Source organism: Mobula hypostoma, chromosome 30 (assembly GCF_963921235.1).
Source record: "Mobula hypostoma chromosome 30, sMobHyp1.1, whole genome shotgun sequence".
NCBI classification, from domain to species: Eukaryota; Metazoa; Chordata; class Chondrichthyes; order Myliobatiformes; family Myliobatidae; genus Mobula; species Mobula hypostoma.
This window is the reverse complement of record NC_086126.1, coordinates 11,985,360-12,010,469: the sequence shown is the minus strand read 5'-3', so window position 1 is coordinate 12,010,469 and position 25,110 is coordinate 11,985,360. Positions and strand designations below refer to the sequence as shown.

Sequence of the window (25,110 nt, the reverse complement as noted above, 5' to 3'; positions counted from 1 at the left end):
TTCATCCATAGATAAAGTGAATTGTCTCAGTCCCATTTTCTCCACAGATCACGAGGGTTTCCAAGGGAGGGCGTAGGTTTGAAGATTGGCCGGATCTGTCACATGTAGGTCGAATTACGCAGTGAACGGCGGCATTGACATAAAATCAGACCAGGAAGGAGTCTGCTGGTCCTGGCTGCAGGAATCGTCATGTTGCGGGCGCCAAGACCGGCTGCCAACAATTTCTTAACCCGAACGATGCTCCAAGGAAACCCACGCGGTCACGGCGAGAACGCACAAACTCCTTTCGGGAATAGACCAATGTCGCAGTGATGGCATTTTATTCTCCTCCCCATGTCACCTGCTGATGGCGACGCTACCATGTCGCCCCAAAACGCTTTGTATCCCACATCGGGAGTCGAACCCGGGCCGCCTGGGTGAAAACCAGGAATCCTAACCGCTAGATCATATGGGAGACGCTGAAAGACGATAGCGGAGATACATCGAAGGCATTTGAAAGGCAACGTCTTCATACAGAGGGCGGTGTAGCTGGTACAATTAACAATGTTATCGCTACTAACCATTTCAATCCAGCACATCACAGGATTCATGGACTCCGTCTGCATTTCTCGCTGCCCCGGGAAAGCGGACAACATAATCAAACATCCCTCCTGCTCCGGACGTTCTCCCTTCTCCCCTTTCCCATCGAGCAGAAGATACAGAAGCCTGAAAGCGCGTCAGTGAAGACAATGCGTTGAACCGATTCCCCGCAGGAACACGCACCGTTCCGTGACCATCAGCTGTCCGCCACCTTCCGGAGATGCTCCGTGATCTGCTGAGTTCCTCCGGCAATTTATGTGTTGTGCTACCTACGTTCCACAGCTTGGCGTGAACCCCTTGACACCGAACCTCCGCTGCTCACTACAGACACAGCTCCCGCAGGTGAAGATCTACGCGACAGAGCCGGAGAATGCGGGTGAGGGCTACCGGTCAGAGCGGGTTGTTCGCCCGGCGCCCGAGTGAATGCGCGCACTACGCCGACAGTCCTCCTCTCTGCTCTAAAAGGGACGTACGTCCATTCCGAAGGTGAGCCCTCTTGTCCCAAACTCTCCCGCGGGGTGAATGCTGGCAAGCTTTTCCTCCATCGGGCTGGGTGAGACGAGAACTAGGGGTCTTATGTTGAGGGTGAAAGGTGAAATATTTAACTTGAGGGGATTACTTCTTCTCTCGTGGGGTGGAGCTGACAGCGGACCAGGTGGATGCAAGTTTGAATTGTAACATTTAAGAGAAATATGGATGGGTACACGGAGGGCTGTGTTACTGGGACTAGGCAGAACACCTGGCTGCCAGTGACTAAAGGGGCCGAAGGGTCTGTTTCTGTGCTGCAGTGCTCTGGATGCCGGGAAGAACCAAGCCGGTTGGGTAGCTTCAGTCGAGTCAAAGAGGAATGGTCGACGCCTTCGGTCCCTGCACCTCCTGCCTCCTACCTCCGGCTTCCTTGACTTCGTTTGCATCTACAGTCCCTCATGCCCCGTACTGTCACACCCCGGGTCGGTGTAATGCCGTCACGCTAACAGGTACTTTCCTGTGTCACCCCAAAACGTTAGCTTCCCAAACCGGGAGTCGAACCCGGGCCGCCTGGGTGAAAACCAGGAATCCTAACCGCTAGACCATATGGGAGATGCTGAAAGACGATAATGCAGATACTGTAGGCGCCAATTCTTAGGATTATTTAAGCCAAAGGCTGATATTAGTGGTAGTCAGCCCTCCATGAGTAGAAATAGTTCCGCCGGGCCTCGCAGAACACAAGAACATAAGAATTAAGAGCAGGAGTAGGCCATCCGGCCCATCGAGCCTGCCCGCCATTCAATAAGATCATGGCTGATCTGTCCGTAAACTCAGCTCCATCTACCTGCCTTTTCCCCATAACCCTTAACTCCCCTACTATGTAAAAACCTATTTAATTGTTTCTTGAATATATTTAGTGAAGAAACCTGGACTGCTTTCCTGTGCAAAGAATTCCACAGATTCACCACTCTCTGAGAAAAAGCAGTTTCTCCTAATCCCCGTAATAAATCTTCACCCCTGAATCTTGAGGCTATGTCCCCTAGTTCTAGTCTCACCTATCTCTGGAAACAACTTTCCTACTTCTATCTTAGCTATCCATTTCTAAATTTAGTCTGCATCTATAAGATCTCCTCTCATTCTTCTGAATTCCAGGGAGTACAGTCCCAAGCGACTCAATCTCGCCTCATAGTTTAACCCCTGCAGCCCTGGAATCAACCTGGTGAACCTCCTCTGTACAGAGACGCGCGCCATTTGGAGCACTTTATAAGTAGTGGGAGCTTATCCCCACTACCACCCCCATACCCCCGGCTATGACAACCTTAGGAACCAAGGCTTAAAGATTCTTGATTAGTCAGGGCATGAAGGGATACGGGGCGAAAGCAGGAGATTGGGGTTGAGAGGGGAAATTGATCAACCGTGATGAAATGGCGGAGCCGAATGGCCTAATTCTGCTTCTATATGACAGGGAATCTTATGGAATGTCTGCCCGAGGAAGGGGCAGATGCAAATGCACAGGCAACACTGAAAAGTCACGTTGGACAGATACTCAGATAGGAAAGATGAGGGGTCTGGGCCAAGTACAGACACATGGGATTCGAGTGGATAGGGTCCCTTGTCAGTATGGATTAGATGGGCCGCATGGCCTATTTTTCCTGCTATATAGTTCCGGAGTGGGAGCAACGGGGAGGAGAAGGGGAAGGAGGGAAGGGAGAAGAAAGAGGAGGAGGAGGACATGGAACAGGGAGATAGAGGGATAGGGTAAGGGAGGTAAGCAGATGGAGAGGGCGAGAGTAAAGAGTTTGGGAAGGGGAGATGGAATGGGCGAGGGTGGAGGAGAAGAAAGAGGAGTGGGAAGAGGGAGAGGGGAAAGGGAAGCGAAAGATGGGGCACCGGAGGAGAATTAAGGGGTATTGGAAAATGGTGGATGAGGTGGGAGAGGGATGCGTGAGGGGTAAATGGGTTGAGAGACGGGAGGGTGTGGGAAAGTGGAGAGGGTAGTGCAGTGGGGAGGAGCTGAGGTCAAACGCAGAGGCGGGAGTACGGAGAGCGGCCGTGAGCTGGGGAGGGGACGCGGACTAGAGAGGAGAATGCCTAGGTTGGGGTGCTGGAGGGGTTACTTGGGACGACTGCAGAGGCAGGGTAAGTTTCGAGAAGGTCGGGGTGAGGGTTTGGCTGGGATGAGTGCGCCCTTTTAGCCGTGCTGGCGAGAAAGGTGATGACGAAGAAGTAGAAGGCGAGTTTGGTGTGGGTGTGATATGGACACACTGTCCCGGGTCTCATACCCACTCTGTGTTCTGCCTCTTGGGCCTTCAGAGTGTTGAAAGGACTGGACAGAGTGAACATGGAGCGGATGTTTCCAATAGTGGGGGAGTCTAGCACCAGAGGGCACAGATAGAGTGGATGTGGAGAGGATGTTTCCAATAGTGGGGGAGTCTAGTACCAGAGGAGACAGATAGAGTGGATGTGGAGAGGATGTTTCCAATAGTGGGGGAGTCTAGGACCAGAGGACACAGACTCGGAACCGAGGGACGTCCATTTAGAACGGAGATGAGGTGGAATTTCTTCACCCAGTGGCTGGTGAATCTGTGGAATATATTGCCACAGACGGCTGTTGATAGGTTCTTGATTAATAAGGGTGTCAAAGGTTAAGGGGAAAGGCAGGATAATGGGGTTGAGAGGGATAATAAATCAGCCATGATGGAATGGTGGAACAGACCCGATCGGCCGGATGGTCTGATTCTGTTCCTATGTCTTATGGTCTTAAAAGATTATGTTCTTATGGTCCTACTCCACTCGAATCCCATGTGTCTGTATTTGGTCCAGACCCCTCACCTTTCCTATCCTTGCACCTGTCCAAAATGACTTTTCAACATTGCCTGTGCATTTGCCTCTGCCGCTTTCTCGGGCAGACATTCCATAACATTCCATGCGATATAGGAGCAAAATTAGGCCACTTGGCCCATCGAGTCGGCTCCGCCATTTCATCATGGCTTTTCCATTTCCCCTCTCAACCCCAATCCCCTGCTTTCACCTCGTATCCCTTCAGGCCCTGACTAATCAAGAATCTTTCAATCTCAGTTCCTAAGGCTGTCATAGCCGGGTGTGGTTGTGGGGATAAGTTCCACTACCTACAGAGTGCTCCAAATGGCCTGCGACTCTATCAGCCTCTGACAACCAGGTGCAATCTTGGCCTTCTGCTAGTCCCGGCGAAACTGTTTCTACTAACCGACGTCTGCATACCACTAATATCAGCCTTTGCCTTAAATAACCCAATGACTTGGCCTCCACAGTATCTCCGCTATCGCCTTTCAACGTCTCCCATATGGTCTAGCGGTTAGGATTCCTGGTTTTCACCCAGGCGGCCCGGGTTCGACTCCCGGTATGGGAAGCAAACGTTCTGGGGCGACACGGTAACGTGCCGGTTAGCGTGATGTCATTACACCGACCCGGGGTGTGACGGCAAGGGGCACGAGGGACTGCAGATGCGAAAGAAGACAACGTAGCCTGGGGGTCGTGCATGTGGAGGCAGGAGGTGCAGGGACCAGAGGTGTCGGCCATCCCTGTTTGACTCCGTCTGGGTTCCATCCGGCATCCAGTGATAGAGCACCGCAGCACAGAAACAGGCCCTTCCGCCTATTTTGTTAGTAGCAGCCTGGCGTTCTGCCTAGTCCAATCCCCCTGCACCGGTAACACAGCCCTCTTTGTACGCATCCAAATTTCTCTCATGTTAAATATTTCACCTTTCATCCTTAATATAAGACCCCTAGTTGTCGTCTCGCACAGCCCGATGGAGGAAAAGCTCGCCTGCATTCACCCCGTGAGAGAGTTTGGGACCAGAGGGCCCACCTTCGGAATGGACGTACGTCCCTTTTAGAGCGGAGAGCAGCAGGACTTTCGCAGGAGTGCGCGCATTCACGGGGGCGATGGGCGACCACTCCGCTCTGGCCGGTAGCCCTCACCCGCAATCTCCGGCTCTGCCACGCAGATCTTCACCTGCGGGAGCTGTGCCTGCGGTGGGCGGCGGAGGGTCCATGTCCAGGGGTTCACGCCAAGCTGCGGAACGTAGGTGGAGCGACACACACATTGTGGGAGAAACTCAGCAGATCACGGAGCATCTCCGGAAGGTCGCGGGCAGCTGATGGACACGGAACAGTGCGTGTTCCTGCGGGGAATCGGTGTAACGCAGCGTATTCAATGACGTACTTTCAGGCTTCTGTATCTTCTGCCCGATGGGAAAAGGGAGAAGGGAGAATCTCCGGGGCAAGAGGGATGTTTGATTATGTTGTCCGCTTTCCCGGAGCAGCGAGAAGTGCAGACGGAGTCCAGGAATCCTGTGACGTGCTGGATTGGACTGGTTGAGCAATGGTTAGTATCGATTCTGAGGCGGAAGGGCTTGTTTCCTTGGAGCTTGAGTGAGTGTGAAGGGTGAGAGAGGCAGAGGGAGCCGGGTGAGCCGGAGACGGTGAGTGAAATGCAGAGCGCTTCAGGATTAAGCAGGAAGACAGTCCCAGAAAACACGGGAACAGGCTATATCGGTCCATCTTGTGGGATCCGACCAAGTTCCCCATCTGTAGTTGCTTTTGCCTCTCTTTGGCCTGTCTCCCTCGAAGACTTTCCTACCCGTGTGCAAGTGCCTTTTGAACGTTGTTATTTGTACCCATCTGGTTGCATTCACACAGCATCCTCTGTGTGAAGAAGTTGCCTCGCAAATCCCTTCGAAATACCCCCGCTATCGTCTTTCAGCGTCTCCCGTATGGTCTGGCGGTTAGGATTCCTGGATTTCACCCAGGCGGCCCGGGTTCGACTCCCGGTGTGGGAAGCAAGCGTTTTGGGGCGACATGGTAGCGTGACCGTCAGCAACGAGAGGGGCGGAGAAAGAAAGCCGGGTGACATGGGGACCCGAGTGACCCGAAAGGAGTTTGTACTCGCCGTGACCGCGGGAGTTTCTTGGGAGCATCGTTCGGGTTAGTAACGTGACGACTGTTGCAGCCAGGCCCACAGAACCCTCCCCCGATCTGATTTGACGCCAAAGCCGCCTTCGACCTGCATGTGACAGATCTAGCCAATCTTTAAACCTTCGCCCTCGCCTGTGTTGGTCGGATACACAAGATGGAGCGAATAGCCTGTTCCCGTGTTTTCTGGGTCTGTCTTCCTGCTTTATCCTCAAACACTCTCCGGCTCACCCGGCTCCCTCTGCCTCTCTCACCCTTCACAATTAGTCAAGTTTCAAGGAAACAAGCCCTTCAGCCCCTCGAATCGCTACTAGCCATCACTTAACCACTTCAATCCAGCACATCACAGGATTCATGAACTCCGTCTGTACTTCTCGCTGCCCCGGGAAAGCGGACAACATAATCAAAGGTCCCTCCTGCCCCGGAGATTCTCCCTTCTCCCCTTTCCCATCGGGCAGAAGATACAGAAGTCTGAAAGTACGTCGGTGAATACGATGCGTTACTTATACTTTATACTTTATATTTTATACTTTATTGTCGCCAAACAGTTGGTACTAGAACGTACAATCATCACAGCGATATTTGATTCTTAGCCTCACACTCCCTGGATTACAGATATTAAATAATAAAAATATTAAAAATAGTTAAAATTAGTAAATATTAAAAATTTTAATTATAAATCATAAATAGAAAATAGAAAAATGGGAAGTAAGGCAGTGCAATAAAAACCGGGAGGCAGGCCCGAATCCGGATCCGAATCCCCGCAGTAACACGGACTGTTCCGTGTACACCAGCTGTCCGCGACCTTCCGGAGATTATCCCTGATCTGCTGAGTTAACATCTTGACCCGGACACTCCGCCGCCCACCACAGACACAGGTGAAGATCTACGTAGCAGAGCCGGAGAGTGCGGGTGAGCGCTGCCGGTCAGAGCGGGTTGCTCGCTCATCGCCCCTGCGAATGCGCGCACTCCTCCGAAAGCCCTCCTCCTCTCCGCTCTAGAAGGGTCGTACGTCTATTACGAAGTTGGGCCCCCTGATCCCAGACCCTCCCGCGGGGTGAATGCTGGAAAGCATTTCCTCCATCGGGCTGGGTGCGACGAGAACTAGTGGTCTTATTTTAAGGGTGAAAGGTGAAATATTTAACCTGAGGGATTATTTCTTCTCTCGTGGGGTGGAGATAAAAGCGCACCTGGTGGATGTAGGTTCAATTGTAACATTTAAGAGAAATTTGGATAGTTATATGGAGGGCTGTGTTACCAGTGCAGGGAGATGGGACTAGGCAGAACACCAGGCTGCCACTAACTAAATGGGCCGAAGGGTCTGTTTCTGTAACTGGATGCCGGGAGGAACGCAGCCAGTTGGGTCGCGTCAGTAGAGTCAAAGAGGGAGGGCCGACGCCTCCGGTTCCTGCACCTCCTGCCTCCACAGACGCTTCACGACCCCCTGGCTACCTTGGTTTCTTTTGCATCTGCAGCCCCTCGTGCCCTTTGCCGTCACACCTCCGGTCGGTGTAATGGCGACACGCTAACCGGTACTTTCCTGTATCGCCCCCAAAATGTTTGGTTCCCATACCGGGAGTCGAACCCGGGCCACCTGGGTGAAAACCAGGAATCCTAACCGCTAGACCATATGGGAGATGCTGAAAGGCGATAGTGGAGATACTGTGGAGACCATGTCATTGGATTATTTAAGGCAAAGGTTGATATTAGTTGTAGGGAGCGTCGATCAGTAGAAACAGTTCCGCCGGGCCTAGCAGCTAAACCACACGGGAAGGCCAAGAATTGGACTTGGTTGTCAAAGGCTGTTACAGACGCACGCCAATTGGAGCACTTTATAGGTATTGGGAGCTTATCCCCACAATCACCACTCCCCGCCCCCCCCCCACCCCCCGGTATAACAACCTTAAAAACTTTCAAGGCTGAAAGATACTTGATTAGTCAGGGCGTGAAGTGATATGGAGCAAAGGCAGGAAATTGGGGTTGAGGGGGGAAACGGATCAGCCGTGATGAAATGGCGGAGCCGACTCGCTGGGCCAAATGGCCTAATTCTGCTCCGATATCACATGACCTAATGATATCTTATGGAATGTCTGCCGAGACAAATGTACAAGCAACACTGAATAGGCACTTTGGACAGATACACGGATGGGAAAGGTGAGGGGTCTGGGCCAAATACAGACACATGGGATTCGAGCGGATAGCATTCTTCGTCAGCATGGATGAGATGGGCCGCACGGCCTATTTTCCTACTATTATATTTCCGGAGAAGGAGCAACGGGAAGGGGAGGGGAAAAGATGAAAGGGAGAAGGAAGGAGAGGAGGAGAGGGCTGAGAGAGAGGGGGGGTGAGATGGGCCGCATTGGGAGTGGGGAGGGATTGGGAGAGGGGAACTAAGGTCAAACGCAAAGGTCAAATGGAGAGCGATCATGAGTTGGGGAGAGGACGCGGACTAGAGAGGAGAACGCGTAGGTTGGGGTGCTGGAGGGGTTACTTGGGATGGAGGCAGAGGCAGTGTCAGGTTCGAGAAGGTCGGGGTGAGGGTTTGGCTGGGGTGAGTGTGCCCTTTTAGCCCTGGTGGTGAGAAAGGTGATGACGAAGAAGTAGAAGGCGAGTTTGGTGTGGGTGTGATATGGACACACTGTCCCGGGTCTCATACCCACTCTGTTCCCTGCCCCTTGAGCTTTCAGAGTATTGAAAGGACTAGATAGAGTAAACATGGAGAGGATGTTTCCCATAGTGGGGGAGTCTAGGACCAGAGGGCACAGATAGAGTGGATGTGGAGAGGATATTTCCAATAGTGGGGGTATCTAGGACCAGAGGGCACAGATAGAGTGGATGTGGAGAGGATGTTTCCAATAATGGGGGAGTCTAGAACCAGAAGGCACAGCCTCGGAACAGAGGGACGTCCATTTAGAACGGAGATGAGGTGGAATTTCTTCAGCCAGTGGCTGGTGAATCTGTGGAATCCATTGCCACAGACGGCTGTTGATAGGTTCTTTATTAATAAGGTTTTCAAATGTTAAGGGGGAATGCAGGAGAATGCGATTGAGAGGGATAATAAATCAGCCATGATGGAATGGTGGAACAGACTAGATAGAAACATAGAAACATAGAAAATAGGTGCAGGAGTAGGCCATTCGGCCCTTCGAGCCTGCACCGCCATTTATTATGATCATGGCTGATCATCCAACTCAGAACCCAGCCTTCCCTCCATACCCCCTGACCCCTGTAGCCACAAGGGCCATATCTAACTTCCTTTTAAACATAGCTAATGAACTGGCCTCAACAGTTTGCTGTGGCAGAGAATTCCACAGATTCACCACTCTCTGTGTGAAGAAGTTTTTCCTAACCTCGGTCCTAAAAGGCTTCCCCTCTATCCTCAAACTGTGACCCCTCGTTCTAGACCTCCCCAACATCGGGAACAATCTTCCTGCATCTAGCCTGTCCAATCCCTTTAGGATCTTATACGTTTCAATCAGATCCCCCCTCAATCTTCTAAATTCCAACGAGTACAAGCCCAGTTCATCCAGTCTTTCTTCATATGAAAGACCTGCCATCCCAGGAATCAATCTGGTGAACCTTCTTTGTACTCCCTCTATGGCAAAGATGTCTTTCCTCAGATTAGGGGACCAAAACTGCACACAATACTCCAGGTGTGGTCTCACCAAGATGGGCCAGATGGTCTGATTCTGTTCCTATGTCTTATGGTCTTAAAAGATTCAGGACATCCCATCTCAGAATCCTTGTAAGAATGCAATTAATCTGTAGAGATCATGGAAACCATTGGGTGTTTCAGTGACTGAAGGTCTGAAGCTATAAGGAGCGGATGGATTGTCGGGGCAGTTTCCCCTCGAGGGGGGAACTGAGGAGGGACCTTATAGAGGTTTATAAATTCATTCATAAATTGAATTGTCTCAGTCTTTTTCTCTCCCCAGAAGACGAGGGTTGCAAGCGAGGGTGTAGGTTTAAAGATTGGCTGGATCTGTCACATGTCGGTCAAAACACGGAGTGAAAGGCGACATTGGCGTCAAATCAGATCAAGGAGGGTTCTGCCGGGCCTGGCTGCAAGAGTCATTACGTATGTGCGCCAACAAAGCCTGCCCACTAACTGGAACTTTGCTCCGAGGAAACCCACGCGGCCACGGCGTGAACGTACAAACTGGGTTCGGGAATCGAACCCGGGTCGCAGTAATGGCATTGTGTTCTCTGTCCTCGGGTCACCCGGCTTTCTTTCTCTGCCCGTCTTGTTGCTGACGGTCACGCTACCGTGTCGCCCCAAAACGTTTGCTTCCCATACCGGGAGTCGAACCCGGGCCGCCTGGGTGAAAACCAGGAATCCTAACCGCTAGACCATATGGGAGATGCTGAAACGCGATAGCGGAGATGCTTCAAGGGAAATTGAAGGGGAATTTCTTCACAAAGTGGCAAGCGTATTAGCTGGGTCCAGTAACAAGTTCCCTTAGCCCGCACTACTAACTTCTACCTCCGACAAACCGGACTATTCGGGTAGACTGATTGTTTCTGCCTGTTCCAGCCCCACTGAGAACTCGTGTCCTCTTATCTCGATCCCAGTCCAGTCTCCGTGGCACAGTCCCTTCCCACCTGCCTCCGCCAAACTTCTACCGCCCTCGATCTCCTCGCTAACTTTCAATCCCCCCGGACAAGACCACCTCATCTTCACCATCGATATACTCTTCTACCCACCCATCAAAACAAGGTCTCGAAGCTCTCCGCTACTTTCGTGAAAAAAGAACCAGCCAACCGCCCCTCCACCACCAACACCACCCTTCTCCGTCTGGTAGAACTGGTCCTCAGACTGAATATTTTTTCCTTCGGCTCCTTCCGTGTTTCACAACTCGAAGAGTAGCCATGGACACTCGCACGGACCCCAGTTACGTCTGCCTCTCCGATGGCCACGTAGAACAGTCCATGCTTAGAGCCTTCCCCGGTGAAACTCCCCGACTCTTCCTCCGCTGCATCGAGGACATTGACGGCTGCATTGGCGCTGCCTCACGCTTCAAAGCTGAGCTCGTCAATTTCATCAACTTTGCCTCCAACTTCCACCCCTTCACTTGGTCCATCTCTGAGACTTCCACCCCTATTTCGATTTCTCTGTCTCCATCTCCGGAGACAAACTGTCTGCCGACAGTTTTTATAAACCAACTGGTTTCCACAGTAATCTTGACTCGAGCTCTTCCCACCCTATCTCCTGTGAAAATGCTCTCCTCTTTTCTCAGTTTCTTCGGCACTGTTGCCAGGACGCGGCTTTCCGCTCCGGGACATCAAATATGTCCTCTTTCTTTAAAGAACTGGGTGTCCCCCCCCACCCCCGCCAACTATTAATGCTGCCCGTACCCGCATCTCCTCCATTCCCATACATCCACACTCACCGCATCCTGTCGCCACCGTAATAGTGATAGAGTCCCTCTTGTCCTTATCTACCTCCCCATCAGCCTTCGCATCCAACACATTATCCTCCGCAGCGGCCGCCATCTCCAAAGCGATTCTACCACTAAACATATCTTTACCTGCGCCCCCCCCCCCCCCCGCCACCATCCGCTTTCTGCACGGATCGCTCCCTCCGCGTTTCCCTTGTCCATTCGTCCCTCCCCACTAATCGCCCTCCCGGCTCTTGTCCCTGCAAGCGGCCAAAGTGCTACACCTGCCCAGTAACCTCCTCCCTCACCTCCATTCAGGGCCGCAGGCTGCCCTTCCAGCTGAGGCAACCCTACACCTGTGAATCTGCTGGGGTCGTCTATTGTGTTCGGTGCTCCCCATGCGGCCTCCTCTACATTGGTGAGGTCAGTCATAAATCGGGGCTGGGGGCGCTTCGTAGTGCGTTCCCACACCATCAGCCACAAGCGCGACTTCCCCGGTGACAAGCATTTTAATTCTGATTCTAATTCCCGTTCCGACGTGTCGATCCTCGGCCTCCTTTTGGGCCAGGATGAGGCCACCCTCAGGGTGGATGAGCAACAACTTATAATCCGTCTGGGTAGCCCCCGACCTAATGTGCCGGACTGGACTGGTTGAGTGATCTTTCGGATGGACTCGGATGACCGAAGGGCTTGTTTACGTGATGCTTGACTCAGTCTGAGAGACCAGAGAGGCAGAGGAAGCCGGGTGAGCCGGAGACGGTGAGTGAAATGCAGAGTGTCTGAGGATAAAGCAGGAAGACAGAGCCAGAGAACACGCTGTTTGGTCCACCGTGTGGGATCCGACCAAGTTCTCTATCTGAATTAGTTGGTTTTCCCTGCCTTTGGCGTGTCTCCCTCGAAGCCTTTCATATAGATGTGCATGTGCCTTTTAAACATTGTTATTGTACCCATCTGGCTGCATTTGCACACCACCCTCTGTATGAAGAAGTTGCTTCTCAAGTCCCTTCGAAGTATCTCCACCATCGTCTTTCAGCACCTCCCATATGGTCTAGCGGTTAGGATTCCTGGTTTTCACCCAGGCGGCCCGGGTTCGACTCCCGGTGTGGGAAGCAAAAGTTTTAGGGCGACACGGTAACGCGCCAGTCAGCGTAATGTTAACGGCATTTCAGCGTCCCGGGTTTTATTCCGGTAAAGTGCAAAAGAAACTGCAGATGAATGGAAAAAAAAAACAAGGTACAGGGGTTCGGGCAGCGTCTGTGGAGGCAGGAGCTTCCGTATCCGAAACTTCGACCATTCGTCTTTGACTCTACTGACGCTACCTAATCTGCTAGGATCCTCCCAGCATCCTTTATAGGGTACAGCAGCACAGAACCAGGCCCTTCGGCCCGTTTAATCCATAGCAGCCTGGTCTTTTGCATAGTCCCATCTACCTGCACCGGTAGCATAGCGCTCCGTGTACCTGTCCTAATTTTACTTAAATATTACAAACTATCGTCATCCACCAGGTCCGCTTTCAGCTCGTCCCACACTCTCACCACACTGTGAGTGAGGAACCTCCCGCTCAGGTTACCCCTTAAATATTTCACCTTTCACCCTTAACATAAGACCACTCATTCCCGTCTCTGACTCTGGCGCGCAGATCTTCACCGGCGGCTGCTGTATGCGCGGTGGACGGGAGAAGGTGCACGTCAAGAAAAGACATTAAATGCCGGAGGAACTCAGCAGATCACGGAGCATCTCCAGAAGGTGACGGACAGCTGATGTAGATGGAATGGTACGTGTTCCTGAGGGCAATAAGTGTAACGCACTATTTTTACGTTGGAAGGTCACGGACAATGCTGGTTATGACACCAAATTTGAGACTTCGGGACTTTGAGACTTTTTTTTTTACCGTGCCCATGGTCTGCTCATTATCAAATTATAGCATTGCTTTGCACCGTTGTAGCTATATGTTATAATTATGTAGTTTTGTCAGCTTTAGTCTTAGTTTGTCCTTTTTTTTGTGATATCATTCTGGAGGAACGTTGAATCAGTTTTAATGCATGCATTTCTAAATGACAATAAAAGAGGACTGAGTGTCCTCATAATCCAATCTAACCTAACTACCACAGCGTTTAATATGCCTGAGGACAGATAATCTGTGGAATTCGTTGCCACGGCTGACTGTGAAGGGTAAGTTATTATTGAAAGCGAAGATTGATAGGTTCTTCATTGGAACGGGGGTCAAAGGGTGCGGGGAGAAGGCAGACGACCGGATTTAAGAGAGATAATAATCAGCCACGATGTAACATCTGCTCCGACTCGATGGGCTGAATGTCCTAATCTACTCCAATGTGTTATGGTTTTATGGGACGTGTTTTCAGTCTTTTGTATCTTCTGCCCGATGGGACAGGGGAGGAGAGAGATTGTCCGGGGCAGGAAGAATCTTTGATTCTGATGTCCGCTTTCCCGGGGCAGCGAGAAGTGCGGACGGAGTTCGTGGAGGGAAGCCTGGTTTCCGTGATGTGCCGGATTGTACTGGTTGAGTGACGGTTAGTATCGATTCGGAGGGCCGAAGGGTTTGTTTCCTCAGTGCTTGTCTGAGTGTAAGGGGTGAGAGAGGCAGAGGGAGCCGGGTGAGCTGGAGACGGTGAGTGAAATGCAGAGTGTTTGAGGAAAAAGCGGGAAGACAGAGCCTGAGTACACGGAAACAGGCGCTTGGGTCCAATTTGTGGGATCGTCGCAAGTTGTCGACCTGAAATAGTTATTTTTGCCTAGCTTTGGCTTGTCTCCTTCGAAACCTTTTATGCCCACGTCCGAAAGTGTTTTAAACATTGTCATTGTACGCAGCCTTTCACGTTTACACGCCAGCCTCTGTATGAAGAAGTTGCCTCTCAAATCCCTTTGAAGTATCCCCGCTATCGTCTTTCAGCGTCTCCCGTATGGTCTGGCGGTTAGGATTCCTGGATTTCACCCAGGCGGCCCGGGTTCGACTCCCGGTGTGGGAAGCAAGCGTTTTGGGGCGACATGGTAGCGTGACCGTCAGCAACGAGAGGGGCGGAGAAAGAAAGCCGGGTGACATGGGGACCCGAGTGACCCGAAAGGAGTTTGTACTCGCCGTGACCGCGGGAGTTTCTTGGGAGCATCGTTCGGGTTAGTAACGTGACGACTGTTGCAGCCAGGCCCACAGAACCCTCCCCCGATCTGATTTGACGCCAAAGCCGCCTTCGACCTGCATGTGACAGATCTAGCCAATCTTTAAACCTTCGCCCTCGCCTGTGTTGGTCGGATACACAAGATGGAGCGAATAGCCTGTTCCCGTGTTTTCTGGGTCTGTCTTCCTGCTTTATCCTCAAACACTCTCCGGCTCACCCGGCTCCCTCTGCCTCTCTCACCCTTCACAATTAGTCAAGTTTCAAGGAAACAAGCCCTTCAGCCCCTCGAATCGCTACTAGCCATCACTTAACCACTTCAATCCAGCACATCACAGGATTCATGAACTCCGTCTGTACTTCTCGCTGCCCCGGGAAAGCGGACAACATAATCAAAGGTCCCTCCTGCCCCGGAGATTCTCCCTTCTCCCCTTTCCCATCGGGCAGAAGATACAGAAGTCTGAAAGTACGTCGGTGAATACGATGCGTTACTTATACTTTATACTTTATATTTTATACTTTATTGTCGCCAAACAGTTGGTACTAGAACGTACAATCATCACAGCGATATTTGATTCTTAGCCTCACACTCCCTGGATTACAGATATTAAATAATAAAAATATTAAAAATAGTTAAAATTAGTAAATATTAAAAATTTTAATTATAAATCATAAATAGAAAATAGAAAAATGGGAAGTAAGGCAGTGCAATAAAAACCGGGAGGCAGGCCCGAATCCGGATCCGAATCCCCGCAGTAACACGGACTGTTCCGTGTACACCAGCTGTCCGCGACCTTCCGGAGATTATCCCTGATCTGCTGAGTTAACATCTTGACCCGGACACTCCGCCGCCCACCACAGACACAGGTGAAGATCTACGTAGCAGAGCCGGAGAGTGCGGGTGAGCGCTGCCGGTCAGAGCGGGTTGCTCGCTCATCGCCCCTGCGAATGCGCGCACTCCTCCGAAAGCCCTCCTCCTCTCCGCTCTAGAAGGGTCGTACGTCTATTACGAAGTTGGGCCCCCTGATCCCAGACCCTCCCGCGGGGTGAATGCTGGAAAGCATTTCCTCCATCGGGCTGGGTGCGACGAGAACTAGTGGTCTTATTTTAAGGGTGAAAGGTGAAATATTTAACCTGAGGGATTATTTCTTCTCTCGTGGGGTGGAGATAAAAGCGCACCTGGTGGATGTAGGTTCAATTGTAACATTTAAGAGAAATTTGGATAGTTATATGGAGGGCTGTGTTACCAGTGCAGGGAGATGGGACTAGGCAGAACACCAGGCTGCCACTAACTAAATGGGCCGAAGGGTCTGTTTCTGTAACTGGATGCCGGGAGGAACGCAGCCAGTTGGGTCGCGTCAGTAGAGTCAAAGAGGGAGGGCCGACGCCTCCGGTTCCTGCACCTCCTGCCTCCACAGACGCTTCACGACCCCCTGGCTACCTTGGTTTCTTTTGCATCTGCAGCCCCTCGTGCCCTTTGCCGTCACACCTCCGGTCGGTGTAATGGCGACACGCTAACCGGTACTTTCCTGTATCGCCCCCAAAATGTTTGGTTCCCATACCGGGAGTCGAACCCGGGCCACCTGGGTGAAAACCAGGAATCCTAACCGCTAGACCATATGGGAGATGCTGAAAGGCGATAGTGGAGATACTGTGGAGACCATGTCATTGGATTATTTAAGGCAAAGGTTGATATTAGTTGTAGGGAGCGTCGATCAGTAGAAACAGTTCCGCCGGGCCTAGCAGCTAAACCACACGGGAAGGCCAAGAATTGGACTTGGTTGTCAAAGGCTGTTACAGACGCACGCCAATTGGAGCACTTTATAGGTATTGGGAGCTTATCCCCACAATCACCACTCCCCGCCCCCCCCCCACCCCCCGGTATAACAACCTTAAAAACTTTCAAGGCTGAAAGATACTTGATTAGTCAGGGCGTGAAGTGATATGGAGCAAAGGCAGGAAATTGGGGTTGAGGGGGGAAACGGATCAGCCGTGATGAAATGGCGGAGCCGACTCGCTGGGCCAAATGGCCTAATTCTGCTCCGATATCACATGACCTAATGATATCTTATGGAATGTCTGCCGAGACAAATGTACAAGCAACACTGAATAGGCACTTTGGACAGATACACGGATGGGAAAGGTGAGGGGTCTGGGCCAAATACAGACACATGGGATTCGAGCGGATAGCATTCTTCGTCAGCATGGATGAGATGGGCCGCACGGCCTATTTTCCTACTATTATATTTCCGGAGAAGGAGCAACGGGAAGGGGAGGGGAAAAGATGAAAGGGAGAAGGAAGGAGAGGAGGAGAGGGCTGAGAGAGAGGGGGGGTGAGATGGGCCGCATTGGGAGTGGGGAGGGATTGGGAGAGGGGAACTAAGGTCAAACGCAAAGGTCAAATGGAGAGCGATCATGAGTTGGGGAGAGGACGCGGACTAGAGAGGAGAACGCGTAGGTTGGGGTGCTGGAGGGGTTACTTGGGATGGAGGCAGAGGCAGTGTCAGGTTCGAGAAGGTCGGGGTGAGGGTTTGGCTGGGGTGAGTGTGCCCTTTTAGCCCTGGTGGTGAGAAAGGTGATGACGAAGAAGTAGAAGGCGAGTTTGGTGTGGGTGTGATATGGACACACTGTCCCGGGTCTCATACCCACTCTGTTCCCTGCCCCTTGAGCTTTCAGAGTATTGAAAGGACTAGATAGAGTAAACATGGAGAGGATGTTTCCCATAGTGGGGGAGTCTAGGACCAGAGGGCACAGATAGAGTGGATGTGGAGAGGATATTTCCAATAGTGGGGGTATCTAGGACCAGAGGGCACAGATAGAGTGGATGTGGAGAGGATGTTTCCAATAATGGGGGAGTCTAGAACCAGAAGGCACAGCCTCGGAACAGAGGGACGTCCATTTAGAACGGAGATGAGGTGGAATTTCTTCAGCCAGTGGCTGGTGAATCTGTGGAATCCATTGCCACAGACGGCTGTTGATAGGTTCTTTATTAATAAGGTTTTCAAATGTTAAGGGGGAATGCAGGAGAATGCGATTGAGAGGGATAATAAATCAGCCATGATGGAATGGTGGAACAGACTAGATAGAAACATAGAAACATAGAAAATAGGTGCAGGAGTAGGCCATTCGGCCCTTCGAGCCTGCACCGCCATTTATTATGATCATGGCTGATCATCCAACTCAGAACCCAGCCTTCCCTCCATACCCCCTGACCCCTGTAGCCACAAGGGCCATATCTAACTTCCTTTTAAACATAGCTAATGAACTGGCCTCAACAGTTTGCTGTGGCAGAGAATTCCACAGATTCACCACTCTCTGTGTGAAGAAGTTTTTCCTAACCTCGGTCCTAAAAGGCTTCCCCTCTATCCTCAAACTGTGACCCCTCGTTCTAGACCTCCCCAACATCGGGAACAATCTTCCTGCATCTAGCCTGTCCAATCCCTTTAGGATCTTATACGTTTCAATCAGATCCCCCCTCAATCTTCTAAATTCCAACGAGTACAAGCCCAGTTCATCCAGTCTTTCTTCATATGAAAGACCTGCCATCCCAGGAATCAATCTGGTGAACCTTCTTTGTACTCCCTCTATGGCAAAGATGTCTTTCCTCAGATTAGGGGACCAAAACTGCACACAATACTCCAGGTGTGGTCTCACCAAGATGGGCCAGATGGTCTGATTCTGTTCCTATGTCTTATGGTCTTAAAAGATTCAGGACATCCCATCTCAGAATCCTTGTAAGAATGCAATTAATCTGTAGAGATCATGGAAACCATTGGGTGTTTCAGTGACTGAAGGTCTGAAGCTATAAGGAGCGGATGGATTGTCGGGGCAGTTTCCCCTCGAGGGGGGAACTGAGGAGGGACCTTATAGAGGTTTATAAATTCATTCATAAATTGAATTGTCTCAGTCTTTTTCTCTCCCCAGAAGACGAGGGTTGCAAGCGAGGGTGTAGGTTTAAAGATTGGCTGGATCTGTCACATGTCGGTCAAAACACGGAGTGAAAGGCGACATTGGCGTCAAATCAGATCAAGGAGGGTTCTGCCGGGCCTGGCTGCAAGAGTCATTACGTATGTGCGCCAACAAAGCCTGCCCACTAACTGGAACTTTGCTCCGAGGAAACCCACGCGGCCACGGCGTGAACGTACAAACTGGGTTCGGGAATCGAACCCGGGTCGCAGTAATGGCATTGTGTTCTCTGTCCTCGGGTCACCCGGCTTTCTTTCTCTGCCCGTCTTGTTGCTGACGGTCACGCTACCGTGTCGCCCCAAAACGTTTGCTTCCCATACCGGGAGTCGAACCCGGGCCGCCTGGGTGAAAACCAGGAATCCTAACCGCTAGACCATATGGGAGATGCTGAAACGCGATAGCGGAGATGCTTCAAGGGAAATTGAAGGGGAATTTCTTCACAAAGTGGCAAGCGTATTAGCTGGGTCCAGTAACAAGTTCCCTTAGCCCGCACTACTAACTTCTACCTCCGACAAACCGGACTATTCGGGTAGACTGATTGTTTCTGCCTGTTCCAGCCCCACTGAGAACTCGTGTCCTCTTATCTCGATCCCAGTCCAGTCTCCGTGGCACAGTCCCTTCCCACCTGCCTCCGCCAAACTTCTACCGCCCTCGATCTCCTCGCTAACTTTCAATCCCCCCGGACAAGACCACCTCATCTTCACCATCGATATACTCTTCTACCCACCCATCAAAACAAGGTCTCGAAGCTCTCCGCTACTTTCGTGAAAAAAGAACCAGCCAACCGCCCCTCCACCACCAACACCACCCTTCTCCGTCTGGTAGAACTGGTCCTCAGACTGAATATTTTTTCCTTCGGCTCCTTCCGTGTTTCACAACTCGAAGAGTAGCCATGGACACTCGCACGGACCCCAGTTACGTCTGCCTCTCCGATGGCCACGTAGAACAGTCCATGCTTAGAGCCTTCCCCGGTGAAACTCCCCGACTCTTCCTCCGCTGCATCGAGGACATTGACGGCTGCATTGGCGCTGCCTCACGCTTCAAAGCTGAGCTCGTCAATTTCATCAACTTTGCCTCCAACTTCCACCCCTTCACTTGGTCCATCTCTGAGACTTCCACCCCTATTTCGATTTCTCTGTCTCCATCTCCGGAGACAAACTGTCTGCCGACAGTTTTTATAAACCAACTGGTTTCCACAGTAATCTTGACTCGAGCTCTTCCCACCCTATCTCCTGTGAAAATGCTCTCCTCTTTTCTCAGTTTCTTCGGCACTGTTGCCAGGACGCGGCTTTCCGCTCCGGGACATCAAATATGTCCTCTTTCTTTAAAGAACTGGGTGTCCCCCCCCACCCCCGCCAACTATTAATGCTGCCCGTACCCGCATCTCCTCCATTCCCATACATCCACACTCACCGCATCCTGTCGCCACCGTAATAGTGATAGAGTCCCTCTTGTCCTTATCTACCTCCCCATCAGCCTTCGCATCCAACACATTATCCTCCGCAGCGGCCGCCATCTCCAAAGCGATTCTACCACTAAACATATCTTTACCTGCGCCCCCCCCCCCCCCCCGCCACCATCCGCTTTCTGCACGGATCGCTCCCTCCGCGTTTCCCTTGTCCATTCGTCCCTCCCCACTAATCGCCCTCCCGGCTCTTGTCCCTGCAAGCGGCCAAAGTGCTACACCTGCCCAGTAACCTCCTCCCTCACCTCCATTCAGGGCCGCAGGCTGCCCTTCCAGCTGAGGCAACCCTACACCTGTGAATCTGCTGGGGTCGTCTATTGTGTTCGGTGCTCCCCATGCGGCCTCCTCTACATTGGTGAGGTCAGTCATAAATCGGGGCTGGGGGCGCTTCGTAGTGCGTTCCCACACCATCAGCCACAAGCGCGACTTCCCCGGTGACAAGCATTTTAATTCTGATTCTAATTCCCGTTCCGACGTGTCGATCCTCGGCCTCCTTTTGGGCCAGGATGAGGCCACCCTCAGGGTGGATGAGCAACAACTTATAATCCGTCTGGGTAGCCCCCGACCTAATGTGCCGGACTGGACTGGTTGAGTGATCTTTCGGATGGACTCGGATGACCGAAGGGCTTGTTTACGTGATGCTTGACTCAGTCTGAGAGACCAGAGAGGCAGAGGAAGCCGGGTGAGCCGGAGACGGTGAGTGAAATGCAGAGTGTCTGAGGATAAAGCAGGAAGACAGAGCCAGAGAACACGCTGTTTGGTCCACCGTGTGGGATCCGACCAAGTTCTCTATCTGAATTAGTTGGTTTTCCCTGCCTTTGGCGTGTCTCCCTCGAAGCCTTTCATATAGATGTGCATGTGCCTTTTAAACATTGTTATTGTACCCATCTGGCTGCATTTGCACACCACCCTCTGTATGAAGAAGTTGCTTCTCAAGTCCCTTCGAAGTATCTCCACCATCGTCTTTCAGCACCTCCCATATGGTCTAGCGGTTAGGATTCCTGGTTTTCACCCAGGCGGCCCGGGTTCGACTCCCGGTGTGGGAAGCAAAAGTTTTAGGGCGACACGGTAACGCGCCAGTCAGCGTAATGTTAACGGCATTTCAGCGTCCCGGGTTTTATTCCGGTAAAGTGCAAAAGAAACTGCAGATGAATGGAAAAAAAAAACAAGGTACAGGGGTTCGGGCAGCGTCTGTGGAGGCAGGAGCTTCCGTATCCGAAACTTCGACCATTCGTCTTTGACTCTACTGACGCTACCTAATCTGCTAGGATCCTCCCAGCATCCTTTATAGGGTACAGCAGCACAGAACCAGGCCCTTCGGCCCGTTTAATCCATAGCAGCCTGGTCTTTTGCATAGTCCCATCTACCTGCACCGGTAGCATAGCGCTCCGTGTACCTGTCCTAATTTTACTTAAATATTACAAACTATCGTCATCCACCAGGTCCGCTTTCAGCTCGTCCCACACTCTCACCACACTGTGAGTGAGGAACCTCCCGCTCAGGTTACCCCTTAAATATTTCACCTTTCACCCTTAACATAAGACCACTCATTCCCGTCTCTGACTCTGGCGCGCAGATCTTCACCGGCGGCTGCTGTATGCGCGGTGGACGGGAGAAGGTGCACGTCAAGAAAAGACATTAAATGCCGGAGGAACTCAGCAGATCACGGAGCATCTCCAGAAGGTGACGGACAGCTGATGTAGATGGAATGGTACGTGTTCCTGAGGGCAATAAGTGTAACGCACTATTTTTACGTTGGAAGGTCACGGACAATGCTGGTTATGACACCAAATTTGAGACTTCGGGACTTTGAGACTTTTTTTTTTACCGTGCCCATGGTCTGCTCATTATCAAATTATAGCATTGCTTTGCACCGTTGTAGCTATATGTTATAATTATGTAGTTTTGTCAGCTTTAGTCTTAGTTTGTCCTTTTTTTTGTGATATCATTCTGGAGGAACGTTGAATCAGTTTTAATGCATGCATTTCTAAATGACAATAAAAGAGGACTGAGTGTCCTCATAATCCAATCTAACCTAACTACCACAGCGTTTAATATGCCTGAGGACAGATAATCTGTGGAATTCGTTGCCACGGCTGACTGTGAAGGGTAAGTTATTATTGAAAGCGAAGATTGATAGGTTCTTCATTGGAACGGGGGTCAAAGGGTGCGGGGAGAAGGCAGACGACCGGATTTAAGAGAGATAATAATCAGCCACGATGTAACATCTGCTCCGACTCGATGGGCTGAATGTCCTAATCTACTCCAATGTGTTATGGTTTTATGGGACGTGTTTTCAGTCTTTTGTATCTTCTGCCCGATGGGACAGGGGAGGAGAGAGATTGTCCGGGGCAGGAAGAATCTTTGATTCTGATGTCCGCTTTCCCGGGGCAGCGAGAAGTGCGGACGGAGTTCGTGGAGGGAAGCCTGGTTTCCGTGATGTGCCGGATTGTACTGGTTGAGTGACGGTTAGTATCGATTCGGAGGGCCGAAGGGTTTGTTTCCTCAGTGCTTGTCTGAGTGTAAGGGGTGAGAGAGGCAGAGGGAGCCGGGTGAGCTGGAGACGGTGAGTGAAATGCAGAGTGTTTGAGGAAAAAGCGGGAAGACAGAGCCTGAGTACACGGAAACAGGCGCTTGGGTCCAATTTGTGGGATCGTCGCAAGTTGTCGACCTGAAATAGTTATTTTTGCCTAGCTTTGGCTTGTCTCCTTCGAAACCTTTTATGCCCACGTCCGAAAGTGTTTTAAACATTGTCATTGTACGCAGCCTTTCACGTTTACACGCCAGCCTCTGTATGAAGAAGTTGCCTCTCAAATCCCTTTGAAGTATCCCCGCTATCGTCTTTCAGCGTCTCCCATATGGTCTAGCGGTTAGGATTCCTGGTTTTCACCCAGGCGGCCCGGGTTCAACTCCCGGTGTGGGAAGCAAACGTTTTAGGACGACACGGTAACGCGCCGATCAGCGTAGAGTAACGCCATAGCAGCTACCCGGGTTCTATTACCCTAAAGTGCAAAAGGAACTGCAGATGAAAGAAAAAAAAACAAGGTACAGGGGGTCGTGCAGAGTCTGTAGAGGCAGAAGATTCGGTATCCGAAACGTCGACTATTCGCCTTTGACTCTCCTAACTTTTACCAGTCTGCTACGATCCTTCCAGCACCCGTTATAGAGTACTGCCGAACAGAACCAGGCCCTTCGGCCCCTTTAATGAGTTTTGCCCAATCTCATCTACCTGCACCGGTAACACACAGCTCTGTGTACCTGTCCTAATTTTACTTAAACATTACAATTTACCTTGCATCCACCAGATCCGCTTTCAGCTCGTCCCACGCTCTCACCACACTGTGAGTGAGGAACCTCCTCCTCAGGTTCCCCCTTAAATATTTCACCTTTCACCCTTAACATAAGACCACTAGTTCCCGTTTCACCCAGCCCAAGGGGGAAAGCCTGCCAGTATTCACCCCGTGGAGGGTCTAGGACCAGAGGACCCACATTCGGAATAGAAATGCGTACCTGTAGAGAGAGATGACGGGGAGTTTCACAGGAGGCCGCGCCTTGGTCGTGAGGCTTTCACCGTTCGCGATCTCTGACTCTGGCGCGTGGATCTTCACCGGCGGGCGCGCTGTGCGCGGGGGACGGGGGAAGGTCCATGTCAAGAGAAGGCAGAAAATGCCGGAGGAACTCGGCAGATCACGAGGCATCTCCGGAAGGTCCCGGACAGCTGATGTAGATGGAACACTACGTGTTCCTGAGAGCAACCGGTGTAACGTGGGAGGGTCAACAATGCTGGTTATAACACCAGCTACTGCTGGGTTTAATGTGCCAGAGGACCGCGAATTTGTGGAATTCATTGCCACGGCTGACTGTGGAGGGGAATTTATTACTTAAAACGGCGGCTGCTATGTACTTCATTTCTAACTGAGTCCCAGGGTGCGGGGAGAAGGCAGGACACCCGACTTGAGAGGGATAACAATCAGCCACGGTGTAATCTCTGTTCCGACTCGACAGGCTGAATGGCCTAATCTGCTCCAATTTGTTATGGTTTTATGGGACGTGCTTTCAGTCTGTTGTATTTTCTGACCGATGGGAAAGGAGAGAAGGGAGAATGTCGGGGACAGGAGGAATCTTTGACTCTGATGTCCGCTTTCCCGGGGCAGCGAGAACTGCAGATGGAGTTCACAGAGGGGAGCCTGGTTTCCGTGATGTGCTGGATTGGACTAGTAGAATGATGGTTAGTATCGACTCGGAGGGCCGAATGGCCTGCTTCCTCAATGCTTGCAGAGTGAGAGAGGCAGAAGAAGCCGGGTGAGCCGGAGACGGTGAGTGAAATTCGAGTATTTGAGGAAAAAGCGGGAAGACAGAGCCAGAGGACACGGGAACAGGCCCTTAGGACCAATTTGAGGGTTCGGCGCAAGTTGTCTGTCTGAAGTAGTTACTTTTACCTGGCTCTGGCTTGTCTCTCTCGAAACATTTCCTGTCCACGTCAGAATGTTTTTTAAACGGTGTCTTTGTACGCAGCCTTTCACGTTCACACGCCACCCTCCGTGTGAATAAGTTGCCTGTCAAATCCCTTCGATGTATCCTCTCTATCGCATTTCAGCGTCTCCCATATGGTCTAGCGGTTAGGATTCCTGGTTTTCACCCAGGCGGCCCGGGTTCGACTCCCGGTATGGGAAGCAAACGTTTTAGGGCGACACGGTGACACCACGACTGCAAGCCGGGTTCTATTCTCGTAAAGTGCAAGAAGAACTGATGAAAGATAAAAATAGGTACAGGGGGTCGTGCAGCGTCTGTAGAGGCTGGAGGTTCTGTATCCGAAACGTCGACCATTCGCCTCTGACTCTACTGACGCTACCCAATCTGCTCGGATCCTCCCAGCATCCTTTACAGAGCACAGCAGAACCGAATCAGGCCCATCGGCCCTTTTAATCAATGGCAGCGTGTTGTTTTGCCTAGTCCCATCTACCTTCACCGGTAACGATGAGCGCCGTGTACCCGTCCTAATTTTACTTAAACATTACAATCTATCGTTCATCCACCAGATCCGCTTTCAGCTCGTCCCACACTCTCACCACACCGTGAGTGAGGAACCTCCCCCTCAGGTTCCCCCTAAAATATTTCACCTTTCACCCTTAACGTCAGTCCACTAGCTGCCGTCTCACCAACCCAAGGAG

At 51.4% G+C, this 25,110-nt stretch overlaps 11 non-coding genes across 11 annotated transcripts; 5 read left to right on the top strand and 6 right to left on the bottom strand.

The window, feature by feature from the left end:
• Positions 1-382: 382 nt before the first annotated feature.
• On the bottom strand, positions 383-454 carry trnae-uuc (transfer RNA glutamic acid (anticodon UUC)). Its single transcript has one exon. It is a non-coding gene; the product is annotated as a tRNA-Glu (tRNA).
• Positions 455-1,587: 1,133 nt separating this feature from the next.
• On the bottom strand, positions 1,588-1,659 carry trnae-uuc (transfer RNA glutamic acid (anticodon UUC)). The gene has a single exon. It is a non-coding gene; the product is annotated as a tRNA-Glu (tRNA).
• A 2,704-nt stretch (positions 1,660-4,363) lies between these two features.
• On the top strand, positions 4,364-4,435 carry trnae-uuc (transfer RNA glutamic acid (anticodon UUC)). Its single transcript has one exon. It is a non-coding gene; the product is annotated as a tRNA-Glu (tRNA).
• Positions 4,436-7,563: 3,128 nt separating this feature from the next.
• Positions 7,564-7,635, bottom strand: trnae-uuc (transfer RNA glutamic acid (anticodon UUC)). Its single transcript has one exon. It is a non-coding gene; the product is annotated as a tRNA-Glu (tRNA).
• A 2,652-nt stretch (positions 7,636-10,287) lies between these two features.
• On the bottom strand, positions 10,288-10,359 carry trnae-uuc (transfer RNA glutamic acid (anticodon UUC)). The gene has a single exon. It is a non-coding gene; the product is annotated as a tRNA-Glu (tRNA).
• Positions 10,360-12,414: 2,055 nt separating this feature from the next.
• Positions 12,415-12,486, top strand: trnae-uuc (transfer RNA glutamic acid (anticodon UUC)). The gene has a single exon. It is a non-coding gene; the product is annotated as a tRNA-Glu (tRNA).
• A 3,575-nt stretch (positions 12,487-16,061) lies between these two features.
• Positions 16,062-16,133, bottom strand: trnae-uuc (transfer RNA glutamic acid (anticodon UUC)). Its single transcript has one exon. It is a non-coding gene; the product is annotated as a tRNA-Glu (tRNA).
• A 2,652-nt stretch (positions 16,134-18,785) lies between these two features.
• Positions 18,786-18,857, bottom strand: trnae-uuc (transfer RNA glutamic acid (anticodon UUC)). Its single transcript has one exon. It is a non-coding gene; the product is annotated as a tRNA-Glu (tRNA).
• Positions 18,858-20,913: 2,056 nt separating this feature from the next.
• On the top strand, positions 20,914-20,985 carry trnae-uuc (transfer RNA glutamic acid (anticodon UUC)). Its single transcript has one exon. It is a non-coding gene; the product is annotated as a tRNA-Glu (tRNA).
• A 1,806-nt stretch (positions 20,986-22,791) lies between these two features.
• On the top strand, positions 22,792-22,863 carry trnae-uuc (transfer RNA glutamic acid (anticodon UUC)). Its single transcript has one exon. It is a non-coding gene; the product is annotated as a tRNA-Glu (tRNA).
• A 1,677-nt stretch (positions 22,864-24,540) lies between these two features.
• On the top strand, positions 24,541-24,612 carry trnae-uuc (transfer RNA glutamic acid (anticodon UUC)). The gene has a single exon. It is a non-coding gene; the product is annotated as a tRNA-Glu (tRNA).
• The last annotated feature ends 498 nt before the right edge of the window (positions 24,613-25,110 follow it).